The sequence below is a fragment of the Adiantum capillus-veneris genome, chromosome 14 (genome assembly GCF_014529385.1).
Source record: "Adiantum capillus-veneris isolate H3 chromosome 14, ASM1452938v2, whole genome shotgun sequence".
In the NCBI taxonomy this organism is placed as follows: domain Eukaryota; kingdom Viridiplantae; phylum Streptophyta; class Polypodiopsida; order Polypodiales; family Pteridaceae; genus Adiantum; species Adiantum capillus-veneris.
This window is the reverse complement of record NC_140944.1, coordinates 24,882,387-24,891,481: the sequence shown is the minus strand read 5'-3', so window position 1 is coordinate 24,891,481 and position 9,095 is coordinate 24,882,387. Positions and strand designations below refer to the sequence as shown.

At 42.8% G+C, this 9,095-nt stretch overlaps 1 pseudogene; it reads left to right on the top strand.

The window, feature by feature from the left end:
* Nucleotides 1-5,040: 5,040 nt before the first annotated feature.
* On the top strand, nucleotides 5,041-8,407 carry LOC147442105 (CBS domain-containing protein CBSX5-like; annotated as a pseudogene).
* The last annotated feature ends 688 nt before the right edge of the window (nucleotides 8,408-9,095 follow it).

Genomic DNA, 9,095 nt, shown 5'->3' with positions numbered 1-9,095 from the left:
CCTTTTTGGCTTACAGAAGGCCATAGAGGAAGGTTGGAAAAGGGTGAATCTTCTGAGCCGTTGATCAATGTTGCTTGGATTGCAACACATGGCATTTTTTAGTATGGTAAATGTCATTTTCCTTGGCCACGCATGCTCTGCACTATGTGAGAGGCGAGAGGAGTTGAAGGCGGACTCCTTATTGCAGGCCATGTGGTAGGAGATGTTCCATAAGTACTAGAGCCTACGTTGAAACATTCCCTCTGCATGTTCATGACTATGTTGTAGGGCATGTGGTACTCATTTTCTATGGTCGGTGGCCATCGTATGGTAGATTCCTTGTGTGTTTCATGCCATGCCAAGCACTATCGACTCCGATACTCATTGCACAAGAAGATTTAGAAATATTCTCATGTAGGAAAACGGAGTCTTTTTCAATGTTTTTCATACAATGCATAACATCATGAGATTCTGCTCGAGAGGCACCACATACCTAGCTAGGTATGCGGTGCCTCCCTCACAGAAGCTCATGATGTTGAGGTAAGTCACAATGTGGGTATTATTGTGAGAATTTGTCCAAAACTTCTTGTGAAGGGTGCCCCTTGCTTTGCATTCACTAGAAATAGCCAAGAGCTTCCTGGAATTATGTCCTTGTGAGGCATATCCTACAAAAATCATTGGACTGCATCCCAAGCAAAATGTTGAACTTGTTGTGCTTTCAAAAGCGCACAATCCACAATTGACACACATGTTGATCAGAGCAACAGGTTTTCTCCAACAATCACCTCTGATGTCACTCGCATCATGAGTCTGTTTGCCAGGGTGAGCATCTTACTTGACTTCAGAATGCTAGCATAAGTAACTGCATTGCGAGAGATGTCCTTTCTCCACATTTGTTGGAAATGGAATAGAGCTTCTTGATTTCATAGTGCCACATGCCTAAGTGACTGCCCTTGTGAGCATCTTACTTGACTTCAGAATGCAAGCATAGGTAATTGCATTTTAAGAGATGTCTTTTCTCCACATTTGTTGGAAACAGAACAGAGTTTCCTGACCGCATAGTGCCACATGCCACATTTGTTGGAAAAAGAACAGAGTTTCGTGATTGCCTTCAAAATGCAAATAAGTGTTCATCAAGCTGTCACTTAATAGCAAAGGCTCTTGGCCTTGTTGCTTATCGACATATCTCGGGTAAAAGTCAATGCATTTCAGAGAATTCTTAACCAACCCTTGCCTATCCTTTTGAAAGTGCAATGTAGATTACACAAGAAGATTTTCTCATGTAGGAAAATGGAGTCTTTCTCATTGTTTTTCATACAATGCATAACATCATGAGCTTCTGCTCGAGAGGCACCGCATACCTAGCCGGTCCCCCCACCGGGCCGGCAGTCCCCTACCCCCAATCGTACCTAGCTAGGTATACGGCACCTCCCTCACAGAAGCTCATGATGTTGAGGTAAGTCACGATGTGGGAAATATTGTGAGAATTTGTCCAAAACTTCTTGTGAATTACTGCTTGTAGGAAACCCTCAACACCCACTAGAAATATCTTAAATCCTGTTGCCACTACACGTAATGCACATATCCTACAGTCAAGCATTCCAATAGACCACATCTCAGCCAGTCTGCTCTCTGAGACCTTGCTGGGCTTTCAAAAGTACACTGCTATTGGCATAGATGTTGTTGAAAGCATAGCGAGCATGATTCTTCTATTCAACAACCTCTGATCAAATTAGTGTTTTGGACAATTAAGACATTCCTCCAGAATGCTAGCACATGTGATCCCCCATGACGAAAGCTCTTGCTTTGAATTTGTTGAAATCATCCAAATCTCTTAAAAGTCACAGTTTTTGTTGCACATATTCTCTTGCAATCAATACATCACAGAGCTTGGTTTTGCAGCTTTGTTAGATATGTTTGGCACACGAGACAAAGTGTAGAGTGAAATCCTCCCATCACATGCGTTAGAAATAATATGAATTTTTCCCTAGCATCTTCCAATGATGCAGTACAGCTACCCATTTCATAAAGAATGCTCGCCAAGAGCTCACTGCGGTCTCAACAAACCTCATTGTACAATGGGTCCAAATGTCGACATAAGGCATTTGCAGTAAGGATTTTAAGTGAACACGACAACACTCAACAAGAACTTGGACATTTTGTGCTTTCAGATTGAAGCACTGACTCCGCATTTGCCATCCACCATAGAATGCTCACAGATGGCTAGCAAGCAACATCCTATACAATTAACACAAGAAGTTTTGGACAAATTCTCACAATATCCCACATTGTGACTTACCTCAACATCATGAGCTTCTGTGAGGGAGGCACCACATACCTAGCTAGGTACAATTGGGGGTAGGGGACCGCCGGCCCGGTGGGGGGGCCGGTGGTCCCCTGCCCCCAATCGTACCTAGCTAGGTATGTAGTGCCTCTCGAGCAGAAGCTCATGATGTTATGCATTGTATGAAAAACATTGAAAAGAACTCCCTTTTCCTACATGAGAATATTTCTAAATCTTAGTGTGCAAGAAGCTTCTGGAACTTTTGGAAGTCCCCCCTTTTCATTTACTGAAATTGTACTGAATTGGTTCTTTGAGTCTGACTTTGTGAAAGTTGGCCTTCCATTTTCCATATGAATTACCAGACGTATGCCTACCAGTAAGTCCTCTGAAGGTGAGCTATTTGGAATCTGGAATTTGGACTTGTAAAATGGGTATATCTAGTTTGTTGGAACCTGAAATGTTTATCCAACATCCCATGCCTGGCAATGCCACTGTGAATTTCCTCGCCCTTGGTAATATCTTACACAATGCCAAAGGCCTTCAGGTGCATGCATAGACGATTGCATATGGAGAGAGCCCCTTTTCACTTTAGATGTGGTGAAGTTCCTTGCCACAACCATGTTGGCCACGTCCTGAATGTTGGCCACATCCTGAATCAACCCATTCTACGAGACGAGATCCCGTGCAGGAAGCTCATCCAAAACTTAGAGCTTTTGTGAGGGCACCCTATTTAACATACATATCTTTCCAAGAGTTTCCAAGCATGGCATGTTTCTTCAACCGCGCCTCGTTAGAAACCTCACCATGAATTCTCTTGCCCATGATAAAAATGCCACTTGCCTTCTAGGTGCATCATAGACGGTTCCCCTTTTCACGTTGCATGTGGTGAAAACAATCCAATGCTTCCTTGCCACCAACATCTTGTGCATATCCTACAATCAGTGCATTCGAAGAGGAGATCCTAGGAAGGAAGTCCATCTAGAACCTTTGAAGCTTTTGTGAGGGCACCACATTTGGCATACATAACATGTGTATCCTTTCCAAGCACGACATGTTTCTCCAGCAACCCCTAATTACTATCCTCCTCGTGAATTATCTTGCCCATTGTGATGCCTTGCACAATGTGATGGGTATTCAAGGTGTATGCATAGGTATTGCATCCAGAGAGAGAGGCCCGTTCTCGGGGGGGGGGTGCACTATGTAATCATGTTAATGTATAACGTGAGTTCGATAGGATGGATTTTAAATGCAAAAATTTTAAGCAATTTAACAGGAATACATTAAAATAAGGGGCTTTTATACTCAATTTGGGGGGGGGGGGGGGATCTAAAAGAAGGGATCATTTTATTCATTTAGACATGTTAAAAGAGTGATTTTTTTAATACCCCACGAACGCACGTTACATAAGGGGTACTGAATGTTGAACCCCTCGAGGGCCCGTTTTGATTTGCACCTCATGAAAATAGTCATGAGCTTTGTTGCCACCACCAAGCTGGGCATAGCTTACAATCAGTGCATTACACGAGATGACATCCTTGCCTACTTTGTGATTTGCCCCCAAACAAAGTTGGACTCCTATGCCTAATGCATCATCTCCTCTACACCGCAGCCACACACCCCTTATTTTTGTTCTTCCCTTGGCCTAAAGAGATACCCCCATGATACTCCTCATCTGACCATGATCAACTCTTACTACCAGCCCTACAAACGTGCTTGTAATGTGCTTATCACGCTGTCAACCAACCACCATGACCTACTCCAGCCTTTGACCTCAAATAGCTCCTCTTGCCACACTGAACTTGTCTTCATTTCTCCCTCATAACCTGATGGGATAAAACACCAAGCTGGGAGCGTGCAAGGAGAGAAAGTATTGATGCTTTGAACCCTAGGGTGTGGCGGGCTCTCGCATTTGGTCCTCATCTAAAAGAAAATATCCCTCATCCATTGATGTCAGGGATTGCACGGTTCAAAAACGAAAGTAAAGTAACTACAATTGGAGAAGGTTTCCTCTTGTTGCATCCACCAAAAACAACCTAATCTAGCGCTTCATTGCCAAGGCCATTTTATCATAACCTACAATCAACGCACTCAAGGAACAACATATTGGATAGGCAGCTCATCCAAAACGTTTTACACTGTCATGGCAGCCCTACATTTGCCATACTTATCAACCAAAGAACCTCCAAGCACAACATGTTTCCCGAAGAGCCTTTGACCAGCAACCTCCATGTGAATTCTCTTACCCATGGAAATATCTTCCAAATTGCAACATGCCTTCAAGGTGCCTGCATAGGTGATTTCATCCAAAGAGAGGCCCTTTTTGCTTCATAATTGGTGATAATAGTCAAAAGCTTCTTGGGATGTTGTCTCCTGCAATCAATCTATATAGAAGACGACATCCCGAGAAGGGACCTCATCTGAAGAGATTGTGTGAGGGCCCCACATTTGGCATAGATATTGACCAAAGCACCTCCAAGCAAAACATATTTATCCAAAAGCCTATGACTACCGATCTTATTGTGGATCTCGGGGGGTCACTATGAAAAAAAAATACCTATCACGTGGGTTCATCAGTAGGGATTATTGTATTCTATATTTTCGCACAGATTTACATACAAAAGGGTGTTAAAAAAATGATCTTGAAAAAAAAAATACAGATGAATAGGAAAAGGGTTCCTTTTATTGGTGAAAAATTCACACCTATAAGGGGTTTTATAAATAGTCCTTGAATGCACATGATATATAGTTGTGGATTCTCTCTATCCACCCCACTAGAGATGGCAAGGATAGAGAGCTCTGGTGTTCATGCTCCAAAGTAGTAGGCTAAGTGCAAACAGAATCTAGACTCCATCTCAAAGAAGCCATGGAGGGAAAACATATTGCTGGTTAATCCATGATGATGTGTTGAGATTGTATCAGTGCTTTCACACCCTTGCCCATCATGAGCATTGAGGAACTGTGGTTTGTTGGTGTGTTTGCACTCTTGCCCATGATAAGAACCGATGAATTAGGGATTATCAAAATAGACATCTTTGTGGTAAAAGCTGATGAGGATATGTTGCCTTTGCACATTGGAATTAATGAAGGCTACGTTTGTTGCAATCTACAGATGATGTTGTCAAATGTGTTGAGGACATTCCAAGGGCATTTGTTTTGGTGGGGGACATATCATGCACTTCCCTACAAGCAATCAACGCATTTGAAGAGGAGATCCTAGGAAGGGAGTTCATTTAGGACCTTTCAAGCTTTTGTGATGGCACCCCATTTGGCATGCATAACGAGCGTAGACTTTCCAAGCATGACATGTTTCTTTAGTAGCCCCTAATTACTGTCCTTAACATGAATTCTCATGCCCATTGCAATGTCTTGCCCAATGTGACGGGCTTCAAGGTGTATGCACAGGTCACAAGAAGATTTAGAAATTTTCTCATATAGGAAAATGGAGTCTTTTTCAGTGTTTTTCATACAATGCATAACATCATGAGCTTCTGCTCGAGAGGCACCGCATACCTAGCTAGGTACGATTGGGGGCACGGGACCCCCGGCCCCCCACCGGGCCAGTGGTCCCCTGCCCCCAATCGTACCTATCTAGGTATGCAGTGTCTCCCTCACAGAAGCTCATGATGTTGAGGTAAGTCACAATGTGGGAATTATTGTGAGAATCTGTCCAATCCTTCTTGTGGATATTGCATCTAGAGAGAGGCCCATGTTGCTTTGCATCTGGTGAAAGTCCAGAGCTTTGTTTCCACCACCAAGCTGAGCATATCTTGCAATCAACACATTCCAGAAGATGACATCCCGGCCTACTTTGTGATGTGCCCCCAAATGAACTTGAACTCCTATGCTTGGTCCTAATGCATCATCTCCTCTACACCGCAGCTACGTACCCCTTATTTTTGTTCGTCCCTAGGCCTAAAGATCCACCCCCATGATACTCCTCTTCTAACCATGATCAACTCTTACTACCTGCCCTACACAGGTGCCCGCAATGTTCTCATCATGTTGTCAACCAACCCCCACGACCTACTCAAGCCTTTGACCTCAGACAAGTCCTCTTGCCGCACTGGACCCATCTTCTTTTCTTTGTCATAACTTAATGGGGCTTAACACCAAGCTGGGAGCGTGCAAGAAGAGCAATATTTGATGCTTTGAATCTTGTGGTGCACCGGGATCTTGCATTTTGGCCCTCATCTAAAATTGATTTTCAATCATCCATTGATGTCTGTGACTGCATGGTTTGCAAAATGTAAAATGGTTGCGGCTAGCGAAAGTCCCCTCTTGTTGCATCCAATTAAAAAACCCAGAGCTTCATTGCAAACCTACAATCAACGCACTACAAGAAACAACATATTGAATATGCAGCTCATCCAAAACATTTAATGTTGTGATGGCAGTCGTACATTTGGTATACAAATCAACCAAAGAACCTTCAACACAAAATGTTTCCCCAAGATCCCCTAACTAGAAACCTCTATGTGAATTCTCTCGCCCATGGCAGCATCTTGAAAATTGTGACATGCCTTCAAGGTGCATGCATAGGTGATTTCATTCAGAGAGAGGCCCTTTTTGCTTCCTATATGGTGATAATAGTTCAAAACTTCCTTTCCATGGCCTTGTTGGGAATGTCCTACAATCAACCTATTATAGGAGACAACATCCTAAGAAGGGAGCTCATCTAGAGAGCTTGTGTGAGGGTCCCACATTTGACATAGATATCGACCAAAGCACCTCCAAACACAACAACACATGACTACCAACCTTATAGTGGATTCTCTTTGTCCACCCCACTGGAGATAGCAAGGCTCAGAGCTCTAGTGTTCATGCTCCAAAGCAACATGCTCAATGCAAAGACTTTCTAGACTCCATCTCAAAGAAACCTTGGAGGGAAAACATATTGTTGGTAAACCCATGATGATGTGCTCAGACTCTATTGGTGTGTTTTCACCCTTGCCCATGATGAGCATCAAGGAACTGGGGTCTATTGGTGTGTTTTCACTCTTGTTCATGATAAGCATCAATGAATTAGGGATTATCAAAACGGATATCTTCCTAGTAGAAGTTGTTGAGGATGTTGCCTCTGCACTGAATTTATCAAGGCTACGTGGGTCACAATGTCCATGGATGATGTTGTCAAATGTGTTGAGCACATACCAGGTGCATTTAATTTGGTGGGGGACATACCATGAATTTCCCTGCATGCATGCAGTGATAACGTCACACTTCCTTTGGCAACATTGTGTGCCAAACTATTCTTATGTATGTGCACGAGTGTAGACAACCAACAGACTATGCTACATGGAAAGAGTATTCATCCTCATACGGGGAGGATTCCGGTGTGTAGACATCCCAACTAGGACCCATGAAATCTCGTGAAAGTTGCTCTCCATGCATCTCCGGGTAACTAGTAGAATGAAGTTTTCCTTAAAGAGTCAAAGTGGTCCAATATTTTGCAATCCAACATCTTCATAGTAAAAATTGATGAGGATGCTGCCTCTGCATTAGAATTTGTAAAGGCTACATGTGTTGCAATGTCTAGGGTTGTTGTTGTCAAAGTATGGATCAGATGGCAAGTGTTTTCATTTGGTGGGGGACATATCATGCACTTCCCTATAGGGATGCAATGAAACCATCACACTTGCTTTGGCAACATTGCTGGCTAGAGATTTTCTTACATATGCACAAGAGTGCAGACATCCAATAGACCATGCTATAGGATGTCAAATCATGAGAAGAGCCTTCTTCCTTAGATGGGGAGGATTCTGTTGAAGACAACACAACTGGGCCCCATGATATCTCGTGGAAGTGGATCTCCACCCATCTCCAGACGACTAGTAGAACAAGGTTTTCCTTAAAGAGTCGAGGTAGGCCAATATTTTGCAATCCAAAGAATTTGCATGTGGAAATGCTGCTATAAACCCTTGCTGTATGTGTTGGTTTCAATAGAAGATGGCATTATTTTGGGGATTATAACTTTTTAGGATATTTTGATAGCTATATTGAATCATGTGATGATTTTGTGTTTTGTATTTGGCACTACTATTTTTGAGTTTAGGTGGCACAGAAACTTGTAATATGACCAACCGGATGCGTGTGGACAAATTAGATCTGTTTGTGGAGACATGGTTCTATGTCCTATCGGTATGAGGCATGGGTCGTGAAGAAAGGTACTCTTGAGTCATTGTAGATCATACATTACTTGTACCCATAGGATACAATGAAACTTCTAAATTCTAGAATACTATTTGGATTTAATGCTTTAATAGAACTTCATTGCAAGCCGGTCATGTCTTCTAAACTTCCAAGTATTTCAATCTGGTATGAATTGAATTTATTGTGGACCCCTCTCTCTCTCTCTCTCTCTATCTATCTATCTATCTATCTATATATATATATATATATATATATATATATTGGCATTAATAACCTCAGTCATCAACACTTTGCTCAAATAAGCTCTTAGCATTTTGAGGACCCCTTGTGTTTGTCATTGTGTGTTTGCAAGAAGGCCTTAATTGTTAAGTATGGAGCTTGATTTACCCTTGTAATTTTATGTGGTAAAAGCGCACATTTGTAAGGCCCCCATTATGAGGAGAAGTCATCGTCCGTGAAGGAAAATCACTCAACGGAAACCAAAATTTTCACGGCCAAGAATTAGGGGCAACTTTAGGGGCATGGGGGCCCCGAGACTTTTCTTCCCTCGCCAGAATATTCCTTTTCGTCGGAATATTATGGCCGGACGGCGGCCGGAAAATGGTCGGAAAACAACCGGTCTGTTGGCCGATGGCCGGTAGTCAATGGCCGGTGGCCGGTGGTCGGAAGTCAATGGCCGGTG